Genomic DNA, 13,988 nt, shown 5'->3' on the forward strand with positions numbered 1-13,988 from the left:
CCAGAAACTGTTGTCAGTAGAGGCCTGCGAGGTGGGAAGATGTTCCTGTCCTCATACCCTTTTATGGAATTCCCTGCTCTGAGGGAGGGACTAAGCACTCCTCATGCCCTTTTATGGAATTCCCCGCTCTGAGGGAGGGACTGAGCACTCCCGCCTGAACTGGAGAATATATAAACTGGGAGTTTCGGAACCTTGGCACCACTCGTGGGATCCAGAGGAAGACTGCAGACCACCACTCTCAACTAGACTGAGACCACCACCCTCAACTGGACTGCAATCACCACTTTTGACCAGACTGCAGCAGCTCTCCCACCAGCAGGTTTTTCCCCTCTCCCTTTACTTTGGACTCGGGGAGGGGGGGCAAGGAACACCACTAGTGTTCATGCCCCAGGGTGCTGGGTTATACATTTGGGTTTTGTGGGTTAAAACCACTTGTCTGTCTGTATCATTGTACTTACTGTATTATTTTAATAAATTGTTATTCTGACTTATAATCTCTCTTTTGAGTTGAGTTCATTTCCCCTGCTGGTTAACTTTTAAACCAGCACACTCTATTTGAAGTCAACATGTACATGGGAGGTGATTCTGCCCAGAAAGTTGTGGGGGTTTTGGGTGTTGTTTTGGTGTTGGTTTTTTGTTTGTTTTTGTTTGTTTGTTTGTTTGTTTTTAAAAATCCATTGATAAGCTGGTTTTTCTGTAGAGATTGTGTTTCTTCTTTCTGGAACTGTTATAAAGAACTATTATAAAGAGGAGAAAAAGTAACCTGAAATTTTGTTGCATTAAAAATGTGAAAGAATGGCTGTAAGGGTGATCTCTTTATGCTTATTTCTTGTATAAGTAGATTAGCAATATCAGTGAATATTGTTACTTCCAATGAAGCTTAAATGACTGAACAATAAAGTGGAAAGTGGAGGACAAAGTAGATGAATGTAAGGTGATGTTCATGGAGTAAAATGAAAAGTAATGGGCCTAGATTTGACGATTACCAGTAGCAAGACCTTGTAGTTGTAGGGAACAGGTCCAGAAAAACATCAGCTCTGTGTCTAGGAGCCATGAGCAAAACAAACCAGATTTTTAGGAAGGAGTAAACAATGAAGAGAACATAGTTATGCCATCATATAAATCCATGGTTTATCTACCTCTTGACTACTGTGGTCTGTTCTGATCCCCTAATCTTCAAGACACAATGTTAAAACTGGAAGGGATTTGGAAAATGGCAGCAGGGATAATTAGATGGAAGAGCTTGCATAGGAGGTTTGACTGAGCTGATTAGTGTTCTCCAGCTGTGAGAAGTGGCTGTGGGGTATATGTAGAGGCCTACAGAATCACCAATGGTAACGAGATAATGCATAGGGATTGACTGTTCGTGGTCTTTTGGGCTGCAAGGACCAGTCATTTTCAGGAAAATAAAGAAAATAAGCAGTTCTTCATGCAAGAGATGATAGACTAACAGAACTTGCAAAAAAATAGGGTGGTGACAAGACTGTGAGACAGGTTCAAGGTGGAACTGGGCAAATCTTGGAATAGTTTTCTGTTGTGGTTTAATAAACAGATAAACCTCTTCAAGCTCAGGAATTCCCTGAGCAGAAAAAAATTGGAGCTAAGGGCAGCAGAAGGGAAAAACAAATGTGCTTACCCTGTGGTAACCTTCCAAGTGGTTCACTACTGAAACAGTTGGAGACAGAATATTAGACTTGAAAGACCTTTGGTTTGAGCTAGTGCAGCCATTCTGATGTTTTAAGACTCTTAAAATTCCATACTATATTGAAGTTTGTTAATAATTCTGTTGTTTTTTGTGCTCACCTGCCAGTTTGTTAGTATGTCTTCTAGCAAGTGCAGTTTTGCAGGTACATTCATACTCAGTTTAATGTGATTTTCTCTGTGCAGATACAGCTAAGTCTCTTCCAGTAGTGTGGTTTTAAAGGACAAATTCTGACTACATGCTTAGTGTTATTCATTAGTGTTATTAATGTTCTTTATTAGAAGAAAGAATTTTAGTCTTGTTGTCTTTTTCACCCATATTGGTAATTTCTTATCATCTAAGACTACTGTGTCTGGTCTTCTGAGAGGCAAATTATAAAATCAATGGATAGCTGCAAATTACACAATCTGAATTCTACAGATCAGAATTCAAGAGAAAATTAAGGAATAAGATCAGATTAAAAGAAAGGCAGATATATTTAGGAGTACAGTAGAAGAAATTGAATCTTATTTGCATTCCTCATCATGTTTTTTACAGTTTGCTATGAAAATGTATATGCAGGAGTATAGAAAATATGAAACAGAGATCTTTTATATTTCGTGTGCCAATTTGACACCCAACCCTGGCTTGTGAAGGTAGACTGTCATTAAGGTTTGATCAGTGAATTATTACTTACCTAAAATGACTTCAACTAATTTTGCAGAGGCCAGCAGTTAAGATTACCTGTAGCTTCCTCGGTTAGTTAATTTATTAGTATGATATTTTCATATGTATCTCTCAGAATTATATATGTGTTGCATTCTCCCTGAAGAGCCAAATATAGGATAAAAAAACTTCTCAGAAAAGGTCACTTGAGTTCAGATCCCCTTTTGTAAATGTATGTCTCTTCTACTTGATTGGTTTTATAAAGCCTGCAGATTATTCAGGGATGTCTGAGATTTCCTCTCTTTTTTTACTTGCTCTTATACAAACTTGTATACACACGTGTACGCACAGAGTGCCTTGTGCTGCTGCATGGTGGCTCTCAGCCCTTCTAGTTACTGTGCACCCCTGTGCTCTGAGTCTCTACCTCTGTGATGCAGAACTGTAAGCACAGATATGCAGATACAGCCATGCATAGCTGTGAGGTACGTGGAGTGCTGTCAGATTGAAAGGTGTCCTGTTCCCCTTGTCATCTGGAATTAGTGTATGTTTTGAGAGAACAGCAGAGCAACACTGAACTGAGTTCCTAGAGACATGGGTGTGTCCTAACCTGGGAATACTGGAACATAGGTGGAGAAATCCCAGCACGCAGCACAATAATGCCCTGACAGGAAGGATTTCTGACAACAGATTATGTTTCCCCTCAAGTTTCAGTTATTTATCACAAACTGCATCTGTAAGAAGTTAATCCTCCAGGAATAGGAGGGAAGTCAATGTTTACCAACCCTGTAGCTAATGATATACTAGAAAGGTTCAGAATTTTTTTACATAGCACAGAACCACAGTGTCCACAGTATGGACCTGAAAGACAGGCAGCAAACTTTGCTTTAGATATGCAGCTAACTCCAAGGGGAGGATTCTTTAGAGGTTCATTCAGACTTCCTGTTGTTTGCTATTAACTATCTATTTAGAAGACTCAACCTCAAAGTCATCATTTGGACTAGGGGAGGAAAAAAAAATCATCAATGGCTTCTGGAGGGATTCATCAATCCACCTTTGGCAGGACTCTTTCCAAACATCCATTGCCACAGGTTTAGGAAGCTTTGTGAGTCCCCAGAGTGGCAGTCAGCAGTCTTTGCGAGGTGGGGGTAGGCATGTAAAAGCTTCAACTCTACTTAACCTTGAGCCTGGAGTTATTTGCAGGGATGAACAAGAGAGATATCTGAGAAACAAAACTAGGCAAGAATCCAATGATACATGGTCACTGCCCGTTCTGCTGGCAGTTACTCAGAACATGACTGCTATGATTTAAGCAAAGCCCTGTGAGATTCTGGAAACACTGCAATCAGAATGAAGAAATAGGTGATAGCTATCTTGACTTGTTTTAATTTAACAAACAGAGGAACCTTTCCATGAAAAGACTTCTATGATCTAATTTTTCTTTCCTTGGACAAAGGGTACATGAATAATTCCGTGGACCAGAGGATTTAAATACAATGAGTGACTTATATGAGAGTTTGAGCAGTTCAGGACCTATTCCCAAGGGTGTTGTAAATTTGCCAGAGTTACTTCTGTGTAAAGTATGGTGGAGAACTCTCAGGTCACTGCAGGCTGATGGGACCAGAGGATTTGTGAGTCATGGGGTGCATTTATCATGAACTGATAAATCAGCTGAATATGATAGACAGTCTCTGTCTCATTGATAGGAATCTGTACCTTTACAATCGTCTTGTCTGGAAATGCAGGTAGGTGATTACAAGTATCTCTTACAGCAAGGTTTTAGGAGAATGCATCTGTTAAAGAAGATGAAAAATGAAGGTGAATGTGGCAGTAAGTATGATGAAGAGGGGCTAGAACCTAACTTCACATCCCCACTGAATACACAGTGTTGACACCATACTTTTGTCCTCGAATGGCAAGGGTAACAATTTTTTCTCTCTATGATTGTTTTTTAATGGAAAAATATACATACTTTTTAGGCAATGCAGTTCATGTGGGGTTCACCTAAATAGCAGCGGGGCAGCGGCCCCTGTCTAGGGGCAGGTTGGCTCCAATAGCACTGTTTCTGGACTTCTTGAACCGCTCCTGAGCAGAGGTGACAACTCACAGGTTCTCTCATTGGACTGTTTAAGGTATGCAGATGTTTTTTAGTGTCTTCTTCAAAGGACCAGCAGAACCATCCAAGTCCCACCTGAGTGCTCTCCTTGACAGTGGAGCCTGAGTGTGGTGGTGGTGTATGTGGGTGTACAGTTGGCCAGGAAGAGATATAGAGAAGTCCTAGGGACTTGGAGAAAATATATTCAAAAGGTCACGTCTTTTCAAAGAAATACATTATCTATTTTAAAGAAATCTATGTGAAATAAAAAGGAAGATTGTTTAATTCTTAATTTTATAATAAACTAATGCTTTTCCTGAGGGAGGTAGATTTCCTTCTATAAAAATGAAAAGCTTTAAATTAGTAATTCGGCAATGAAAGGGGAACTATCCCCAGTACTTCCAGATTTGCACTTTGACCTAATGGGAGATTAAAACTAGATTCTCAGCATATTTTCATACATAACTTGGTGTGCTAATAACTTGCTGGTCCTGTTCAGTTTAGAAGGACCATTTGAATGAATCAAGTTGTCTGCTGATACTGTTATCTAGGAACTGATCCAAAACAAGGAGGTGGTCCAAACACTCCTGAACTTTCTGGCAGGTCTAATTTCAAAACTTTCTGCAATCAGGAGTATGACCTGGCAGCTGATGGGAATAGCAACTGAGCATTCAGCAGCAGCTCTCCAAATTTCTCAGGCACAGCTTTGCTGACACTTCTTTTTTATCAACTTGAGAGCTATCATGCCTTCCAAAGAGAATGGGCCACACATGGATTTAAAATGCTGAAAGATAACATTGAAAAAATTGATTTCTTCCCAGTCCCATACTGCAGCTTCAAACACATGCAGAACATACAGTGCATCTGTACAGGCTTCAGCAGCGCCCTCACAATACAAAGACACACAGTCTGAACTGTGCCACTGCTGCCTTGAGGGTAGTCCAAGGAGATGACTTAGAAATGGAATTGCACTGCTTTGCAGCTCCTGGTTTCTGGAGACCAGCCAGGCCTTGGCATACTCAAAAGCAGTTAGGGAAAACAAAACAAAACAAAGAGCAGGTCAAGGTAACATTGCTGAGAGCCTGGCACAGGCCGTTTATTGTCTGAATTAACCTTTCACACCATTTTTTATAAAGTTGCTGTTGCCCTACTGAAACAGCATTATTTTTTCTCTTCTTTTCGAGGAGAATCAGAGACTGAGTGTTTCCTGAGGCCAGGCCAAAAACAAAGAGAAAGGAAAACAAGAATGTATTCCTGGAGGCCAAGGTAAGAGTCAAGCGGGGGCATCCGGTCTCTGAAAGACTTAAACACAAGTTGCTACAGTGAGGAATAAACCCGGCTTTCCTTTGGGTGCTGCTAGCCAGCTCTGCCTGCGTTTTGTTCTTTTCTGTCTGTGGTAGCTAAAATCAACATTTCATAAGAAAGGCAATGAACCAGAGCTTAACTAATTACTGAGACTCTTTTGGCAAAGCCATGGTAGTTTGTCAAATCCTGCACTCTCTTTAGTGGTGTTCTCCTACTGCCAGGTTTGAAAAATATAAACTGGTAGAAGTGCTTTTTTTACATTAACAAAGAGGAGGTTATTGATGTAGCTGTATTAAACTGGAAGAGGAAGAGGAAAGGGAGGTAGGTGAGACTCTGCTTTCTTGTGTCCAGATATGGTTATGCTGGCAGAAGAATATTAGCTTTCAAAGACAAAGATGAAATCTGAAGGAGGATAAGAATTAAAACCCATGGCATTAGTTGATGAGATTTTTATGATAAAAGAATACCCCATTTTGTTACAGAGGGAATGTGATTTTTAGGTCTCATATAGGATCTTCCAATGTCATCATCTGATTGCTAGTTGCGCAATTTAAAATCAAGACATCACGTATTTCATGCTTTGCAAAAAGTCTGAAAAACTGAAGCTCTGGGAAAGCAACATTTTTAATGTTTCACCACTGGATGGAGACAGCACTCTAACTCTTGTGAGTAATTACTAACAGGACTGTAATGAAATCCCTTGTGATAAAGAGATTGAATAGATTAGTAGACTGCAGCTATAAACAGTGGAACACCAACTAGATTTATGGCAGAAAATTTATTGAAGGGACTTCCTTTAGATTTTTGGTTGACCTATTTTTATGGTGAGAAAAGATGAGATTTAGTTGAAAAAAATTCATTCCACTTCTCTGTCCACACAAAGCAGCAATGACACAGACTAGCAAGAAATACTGGAAGATAATGTGAAGCTTTCTAAGATTCTCTTTATCTTTTACCAGGTCACAGTATATTTTTCTTGACAGGAGAATCCTTCAGCTTTGTACGTCTGGCCTTGAGGGCTCAATGCTGCTGGTAGCAGCTGAGGTTACTCCAGCAATGATTGCAGTGAATGTCGTGTTAGCAATGGAGATTCTTCCCTTACTTGAAGGCAGCAGAGAGGAGGTCACTGGATAGGAAGAAACAACAAAAGGAATTCCCACCAACCTGCAGGCTGGTAGGAAGATTTTTAGAGATCATTGGAATTCAAGGGCGAGCATACAGATGGGGGACAGCCTGCCCTATCAGGGTTCATTTCTCTCATCAGGTATGTTAAGATATTTTCACACATTTTCTTCCCTCTTTTTGTGTGTCTGTGTGTGCATGCATGTGCATGAGAGAAAGGGAAGGAGGGAAGCCCTGTGGTTGATTTTAGCCCAGTTTCTTACTTAATTATAATTTGCTTCTCTGTTGCCAGCAATAACTTTTGAATTTGGTGGATGAATTAAAGACAAATTAAATGAATTCAAAGATAATTACATTTTTATAAATTTTGTGAAATTAGCAAGCCAGATAGATTGGAAACTCCTGAAGTGCCCTGACTAAAGGCTGAAGAGTGAGCTCATATAGTAGAGAATCCACTCTGGAGAGAGTTCTTATAAGTGCCCCTTCCCTGGGAGTAGCTTTAATCAGAGCTTGCAATCAACCACAAGATAAAAAAAAAAAACATAGGCAGCCAGACTTCATCAGTTCAATAAGCACTAGAACTTTTCCTTAAAACCAACAAACAGAAAAGTTGACCTATTCCATTACCATCTCTCCTCTGCCTCCAGGTCACAGAGTCTGTACAGAGTTTAAAAGCAGAGAATTTTCACAAATAAAAGCAACAGCAAAGAAACTTACATCTACTGAGACTAATTTTTCATGTGTCTACTTGTTATATTCGGGAGATGTATTTCCAGACAGCTCTGACATTGCATAATGGTTAGTGGGGTGAAGCTCTTTGGGGAAAGGGCACAGGGAAGGGAGGTTGAATTTAAGAGTGTGTGACAGCTGCTAATGTATGCCTGTCACTTTTGTTCCCCGAATACAATATCTGTTGGATCAATTATATGATGATTTACGTGAAAACGTCTCAATTTTTTCTGAAACCAAGGTTTCAGGTGTAATTCCTTTGCCTGTAGCCAAGTCTGATGTTGATTTTCAAGAACAGATTCTTAAAGAAGGTATTTGGGTGTCTTATTCCTGGGTGAAATTCTCTGCTGACTTCACCATCCAGGATGCCCAGGAAGATATCTGGTGCTGAGCCAAGAAAGCTGGTCAGCATGAAGAGTGGAGTCCTAAACCACTACAGAGAAAGGCACAATATTTAGGCATGAGGGGGAGGTGACCTTCTACAGGTAGGATTTGTTTGCAGTGGCAGACAGATGTTTGCAAGTATGTGCCTTGTTATTTACTTATTCGACTGCTCAGCTGGTGGATATGTACCCACCTCATCTGTTATTCATCTGGTAGGCTATTGTTTGCAGAAAGAGGTGAATACAAATAGTCTTGAAAACTAGCTTTCCCTCAGTATGTTGTGGGAACACTGACTTGCAGAAGGCCTGTATTAAAGGGAATGAGACTCCATTTTTCTGCCCACAATACCTTTTGCTGTTTCTGAGGCAAACCCTGATGTGGGAGCTAGTCAGGGAGGGAATATGTTGTTATATGGCCAGTCAGTGTGAAATTATGGACTGTGAATTTTGTCAGTAATAAGACTGTTTCAGAGGAGAAGCTCTCTGAGGAAAGAAATATATCAAAAGCACAACTCTTCTCTAGGTGCTTGATGTAGGGCCAGACACATCAGAAGTACGTGCTTATAGCAGTGATGAACATAGATGTGCTGTAGATACATTAGAAAAATTATGTGCATAATTGATATGCACATACAATGGTGTAGAAATGCTAGTAAATGCTTGAGGAGAAGGAGGAAGTTTTTAATAGCATTCTAACTCATAATGTATGATTTCAAATCAATTATATCTGGTTCCTTCTCAGCTTCTTCCTTCAGCCTGGCCCATTTCCATCAATAGTGAAAAGCTTCCCACTCTCACCAAATGACCACTCCACATGATTGATTACTTGGGTCCCAACCATAAGGAGATCTGCCAGATCCATGATTGTCCCATAGCTTTGAAACTGTCTCAACCAGTCAGCATGTCATATTGAGTGAGAGGCTTGCTATGGCAAATAGGAAAATCTCTGGTATTTAATGCTAGGAAAAACCCCCCCACAAACTAACAAATTTTCACATGGACAGGTAACCAGGTAACCACAGGCTTTCTGAGAGCCCAGGATGCATTCATGTGTATGAACGGCTAAAATATCCTGAGTTTGCAGACAGTACTGTAGCATATGACTGCCAGAGTAGTCATAGCAAATACCTTTCTGTTTGTGTCCCTGTGGGACATAGCTATGTAAGCTCAGTTCTCCCAGTAGTGGAAAGGGAGAAAGTAACACCAGGTACACCCAGTAATATCTAGTAACTTATTGCTTAAAACATTCCCAGAAGGAAGAGAGGGACACCCAGTAATACTTACTGCTTAAGACATTTCCAAACAGTAAGGTAGGTCCTACTGATGACTTCTAGGCATTTTATTTACTTAAATGCCCTCTGGCTTTGCCTTATACGTGGTCTTAATTTATTAAGCAATGTTGTTACTTCAGCAGTTTTCTGCATGATGAGCGATGAGAACGTAAGCTTCGCTGTGCCTAGTGTCCTCTGTGACATGGTAACAGCAGGACAAGGTTCTTGAGAACCTCCATGACAGAGCAAAAGCGAATCTGAGAGTTCAAAAGTAAGAGGCCTGTGCAAATATCCCTGAGAATCCAGTTTAATACACAAGGAGTAAATATGTGTTTTTGTTGCAATTTGAATCAGCAATATAGTTTTGATGCACTTGTCAAATTTGCTCTTCTGATTGGGTTAAGTAAGAAATTACTTAAAAGCTTAAGTAACAAAATTTTGTGTTGACCATGAATCTCCAAAATGAGATAGTCATTGTCCTTTAATTAGCCCTGGATACTGGAGAGCCTCAAACTTCCAAAGCATTTTTCCTAAACCCAATTTTTCTCTGTTTTGGAAGATTTGCAAGAAAATATAATTGGATTTTATTGGATTTTTTTGCTAAAAGTTCATCTTAGAATAAGCTGGTATCAAATTATGGGCGCAGTTACATTCTGGAAATTTTTTTGTAAGGAGGCAAGTGGCAGTGTTGATTTTCTTTTTTTTTCCCCTGGAGTGGTCACTGGCCTCCCTTTAAAGTAAAGGATTTAAAATTAAAGTGAAGATAAATCTTAAACTGTACCTAGAGAACAACATATATAAAAAGAACCATAAAGATTACTGTAGTGTTTCAGTCTGGCTCACACTGAATTGCCATGTTTTTCATGAACCTATTAAATGTTTCATTAGTTAAATATGCCTCTACTCATATATAAAATGTTAATCACATGGGAGGGTTCCTCTGCTTTATCTAAAACTATGCAAAGTACAAATGTACGCATGTTGTCTGGTGTGATGTAGGATTTCTACTGATGACCTGTTTGCTTGCTTTATGTTCTTCCATTTCACTGGTTGTCATTCCTGTTGTTTCACAATGCAAAGAATACAGCAGCCTGTGTGTGGGTCTTGTGCTGCAAAGTTGCTGCAAAGCATCTGGCCCTTTGATAGTACTTATCTACCAAACGGTATTTCTATTCAGTGAAACTGGATGTTTTGTAGACTACTAAGGGAAGAGGTAAAAGGAATAGGGTATGCTCAGCACACACAGGCAGCTCTGGGACTGCCAGAAGAGAGATCAGATTGGGCACCACCTTGGCTACCTTAAAGACCCTCTTTGTGTAGGCTCTCTGCTAACAAGAGGTAATGACAGCTGCTCCCAGGGTAAACAGCGAAGAGTATTTCAGGAATGCAACAGCGATTGAATGCTGTTTTCTGATTAATGCTCTTAAATGACCCAGAGAGCTTTGTCACAGTATTATAGTTTCTACTTGTCACTCAAAATTATGGCGGTATCATTGCAAAGGAGGAAAAGTTCCTGCTGTGTTAGCAACTCATATTTCTGGTACAGGAAAAGGCATTAAACCACCAAGCTCACCAGTCATTCTGCCTTTGTCCAGGCATGTTGGTATTCAAAGAGTCCCAGGATGATAAGATGATCTTTACAAAGATGTAAAGATCTCATTGGTGACAGAGCCCACCCATCATAAAGCCCACTCAGAAATGAGTCATTGGTTAAAAACTATTTTTAAGCAATCCTCAGCTACCAAGTCAAGCACTCCATTCTGCTAATGTTCCAATTAGCCAAAGCCAGGTAGATAACAGCAGGGAGCTACACACAGAGCATACAAATACCGGGAAAACTTCCTGATGTGCCATACAGAAAACAGAAGTAGAACAGAATAGTGCTGTAGGGAATGCTGCTTCTTCTTATCTCACCGTGCTGTCTTTCTTCTTATCTCACAGTGCTCTCTTTTGCACTCTATTTTCCACACATTATCTTGTGAAACTAATTCCTAAATCATGAAAATAACACAGCTTTTAATTCAGTGATTTTTCTTTACAGAGCAGGAATTAAGATTCCAAATTGCATGTTAGTGCTAATTTTGGAAAGCGTAAGTACCTTGTTGAGGATTGCAACAAAAGTGGTATCAATAAATTCTCGTTGTCTCTCTGGTTCCAATTTAAAAGGTAAATAAATAAAATCTCCACTAGTTTTCCTATTGGCAGTATTGGGTTCCCATTCCATAACATATACATTAAAAAATAGTATGTCTTTATAAATGTGAATGTGTGAAAACAGTATGCATATATACACGTGTACATCTCTGTGTGTGTATATCCACATTCTGTTGTGCATATATAGCATCTTCGTCTTAGTATTCTTTAATGAGCCACAGACACATAGAATGTAATAATTAGGCATGGAAAAAAATGAGAGTTCATTCCCATTGCAACAGGAGGTTATAATCTTCAGTGTAGAATATGTGTGCTATTAGACTGATACCCAAGAACATACCAGAATGGTTTCCCATGTGAAGATGCTGACAGGAATATTTGCTTTTATCATTCTTGTGCAGGATCTAATAATGCAGAGTGAAAGAGCAGTCTGGAGAGGAAGTCAAAGTTCAGCACAGTTTACTTCTGTTCTTTATACTAATTATGTCTATTTTATTTTTGCCTTGTCTTACCTCCTTTCCTCTGTTTACATCTTTCTATTACATACAGAGGACAGAGCCAGATCTCTCTTTTAAACTTCTGTAGAGGGCCTACTACCATGGAGCTACATGAGAGCTTCTATGTCGAGGTAAACCTATGTCTTTTCAACAACTTAAGAGTGGGGCAAGGTGACATGATCAACACCAGAGTAGTGATGGCTTTAGAGCAAGCCTGACTCCAGGGGCAGCTGGGGTCACTCAATTGCACATCTTGTTCTGAAAAAGAGAAATGAGACTCAATTACTCAAAGGAGTAATTGCCACCCCTAACTGTAAGCCACGCATGGAGTTTCCATCACCACAGTTCTCCAGTGTGAATGATATTTGCCACACGAAATTTTGAGAGTACCAAAATGCCCTTGTTGGGTCAAGATGGATGGGCGCTCCTGCTTGAGAGAAGGAAAAGGAAGTGCTATTCTGGGCTGTGCTACAAGACAGAGACTGTGCCTTGTGCCTCCCATGGAATGAGTTCCCAGGTGCACAATTCAAAATAGCCTCTGCTAAAAGCAGAAGAAAGAGCCCAACTTGTCTGAGGCTCCTCAGTTTGCAGAGACTTGAGAGAAGCTGACAGAAGCATGGAAGGAAATGGCATCAAGAGGCAAATAAGTGATATTTTGTCTCTGTTTGTTTTGCTAATGGAACTAAAGAACTAAAGCCCACTTTTTTCCTCCTGATACTGTGGCACTGCATAAAATTATCACTTTCCACTTCAACAGCCCAGTATTTTTTTTGCAAAATGAGTTACTTCTCAAGTCGTTTGTATCCATTATTCATGTGTGCATTGCATTTTCCATTAATTTTTTCTCCATACATTGTCTGAGAAGCTGCACCAGGTATTGACTGTAATCTAGAAACAATGTTTTGAGTAATCTAATATTTATGTTGGGAAAATTTCTGAAGATTTCAAGATGTCCATATAAAGGCTATATTACATGTCATATTGTCAATTAAGCCAAAGGCAAGATATTGTATGTGATAGTATGCACACCGTGAATAGAGGCTACTTTTGACAACCATCTAAAAACCACTGTTAGGAACAACAATGTTTGAAATTATACAGATTCAATCCTACGTGAGCCAACTCCTACAATCCAAACACTGAAATGAAAATTACATGGATCACAGTCTGTTAAATAGGAGGACATAACCTCACTGATATCATTACATCTAAAAAATATGGTCTGTAATGAGAAGAGATTGGTGCTGCGGGCATGCTGTTGTCAGGAAATATACAATTGTCCTTACTCTGAAGTTAAGGGAATTTTTTTTTAATTTTAAGTGTATTGTCTGTCTCAGAGTTGCCAGTCTGTGCAATATACATTGGTAGACAAATGGTATATGTTACACTGAACATCAGCTGCAGTAAGACAACTGGTCCCATTTGTATCTTTTCAAAACTAGACTGCAAGGGATATGTTTGAATATCTGTAGATTTTTATGTGTTTGGTTTTTTTCCCTATCTGGAGCTGTTAAGTGGGATTCTCAGGTACATTTGCCTAAAATTAAGAATAACCTTGTAAGACAGAAGACTTTGTTCAAAGAAGACTGTTGAACTGGAAAACTCAAATTGCATTCATTGCCAAAGACTTGCACCCGTCCTGGTGTTAATAAACCTGAATTCCATTCTGATTCACTTCCAGCTGTATCTCTCACATTACCTTTTATTATCTCTTTGGTGTCTAAGACGACAGGCTGCTTAATTAAGTGTCACTTCCTATTGAAGTCAGGTATTGAATGTCCTTCTTTTGAATGGACACCAAGAAGTCTTTTTCCCACCCTTGAAGTGACATCATTTTTGTTCATTAACTCTCTATTGGCTGAGTAAATGATCCAACAGTAAAAGGAAGAATTGCCACTGGTAAGCATAACTAGAACTTTGAAACATCTTGGGGTTTAGTTTTTTTCTTCTTTCATGTTGCTTTCATTTCATTTAACAACATTCACAATGCCCCTTTGGAAACATCAAACACTGATTTGTGGCCCAAGTTTGTAATTCTTTTTCAAGTGCATTGATGCTTCCCCTTCTCCTCCTTCCCCTTCTCCTCCT

General features: G+C 39.6%; 2 long non-coding RNA genes across 4 annotated transcripts; one reads left to right on the plus strand and one right to left on the minus strand.

The window, feature by feature from the left end:
• Positions 1-3,178: 3,178 nt before the first annotated feature.
• LOC113967008 lies at positions 3,179-7,594 on the plus strand. 3 transcript variants are annotated; one of them, XR_003534048.1, is made up of 4 exons: positions 3,179-3,271; positions 5,627-5,705; positions 6,728-6,918; positions 7,514-7,594. It is a non-coding gene; the product is annotated as an uncharacterized LOC113967008 (long non-coding RNA). The 3 variants fall into 3 exon arrangements; XR_003534047.1 differs by having other exon boundaries at positions 3,184-3,271; positions 5,624-5,705; XR_003534046.1 differs by lacking the exon at positions 3,179-3,271 and having other exon boundaries at positions 5,536-5,705.
• LOC113967050 lies at positions 6,670-9,418 on the minus strand. Its single transcript, XR_003534074.1, has 2 exons — positions 9,263-9,418; positions 6,670-6,870 (listed from the first exon to the last, which is right to left on the minus strand). It is a non-coding gene; the product is annotated as an uncharacterized LOC113967050 (long non-coding RNA).
• Positions 9,419-13,988: the final 4,570 nt, after the last annotated feature.

Source organism: Neopelma chrysocephalum, unplaced genomic scaffold (genome assembly GCF_003984885.1).
Source record: "Neopelma chrysocephalum unplaced genomic scaffold, ASM398488v2 Primary Assembly neopelma1_62, whole genome shotgun sequence".
Lineage (NCBI taxonomy): Eukaryota > Metazoa > Chordata > Aves > Passeriformes > Pipridae > Neopelma > Neopelma chrysocephalum.